The sequence below is a fragment of the Elephantulus edwardii genome, unplaced genomic scaffold (genome assembly GCF_000299155.1).
Source record: "Elephantulus edwardii isolate Elephantulus edwardi_28Jun2011 unplaced genomic scaffold, EleEdw1.0 scaffold00041, whole genome shotgun sequence".
Classification (NCBI taxonomy): Eukaryota; Metazoa; Chordata; class Mammalia; order Macroscelidea; family Macroscelididae; genus Elephantulus; species Elephantulus edwardii.
Window position 1 is genome coordinate 5,957,137 of NW_006399791.1, and position 1,290 is coordinate 5,958,426.

The window sequence follows — 1,290 nt, forward strand, 5'->3', positions numbered from 1 at the left end:
TTTGTTCTTCTGGGAGTCCATGGCATGTTCAGTTTTCTTTGCCTGTACTACAATACAAAGGTGCCATTTTTTCCCTATAATTATATTTTATTAATTTTCATAAACTTTTACAGAGATTTTGGGTTTCCACTCATTCATTGTTGCACTCTTCCCCCCCCCCCCCATCCCTAACACTTAACAAGCTATCAATTCTTTTTAAGAGGAAAGTTCTACAAGGACAGTTCTTTTTCTGTGCTTTGTTTCTTCCGTCCAGGACAACACCTGGCGCATATTTGTTGACAAACTGTTGGATAACTGTAGATGTTTCTTATGACACTGTGAGCCCAACACACTAACGGTAGTGGCATTCATTTACTCACAACACCAAGCCCACCGCCTGGTACACAGAAAGTGCTCAGGAAAAACAGGCTGAATGAAGTAGAGAGCCACATCCCCCAGAAACACTGAAGAATGACCAAAACACAAGTATTCACACCACACTTTCTTTTTCATCTGTAAGGCTGAGAAGAGAGACCTCTGAAACCCCACCAAGAACCCCTTCAGGCAGGTGATCTATCAATCCACATCCTGTGTGTTCTGCCACCTTACTCTGCCCTGTCTGAACACAGAGATGAACGTAAAAAAGTGAGCAAAGAGCAGACCAAAGACCATCTTACCTTCCAGGCCCATTCTCCCACTGCCAGTCAGTCCTGTCTATTCTGGGCTAGCCTGGGGTGCCAGTCTTGCTTCCCTAGTGGGCCCATGGGTTTATTCCAACCCAGGATTTCCAATGCCCTCTCTGGCCTGCTCAAACACGGTTAAGAACCCCTGCACACCTCTGATAACCCTGGGCTTCTTGGGAACTAACATATCTAAGGTCACATGGACCCCTCCCCCTCACACGCACGCTGATCCAAGGCCAGGAGGCCATCTGTCCAGCAGACGCTCCCCTGTCGTCCCTCGGGTCACATTGAGCCTTTCCCCCCTAGACTGGCAGGAAGAGCCTCTGCAGAGAAATCATTTCCACGTTGACCAAACAGGCCAAGTCACCCCAAGACCCCAACTCTGGAACTGGAGTACCTGTCCACTAAGCGAAAAAGCTCTCCTAGGGTCCCAACTTGGGGGGAGGGGACGGGGCAGGGCCGAGGGGCGCCGAGGAGCGTGGAGCCCCTGCGTGTCCGCCTCCTGACGGCGCCAGCTCCAGGGGACAGGCGGGCTGACAGGACGCCCGAGCGGGGCAGAGTGGCACCGTTATGCGCGCCCGGGCGGGGGGCCGCGGGCTGTCGCCAAGGGCGGCCGCGCACCCCGCGC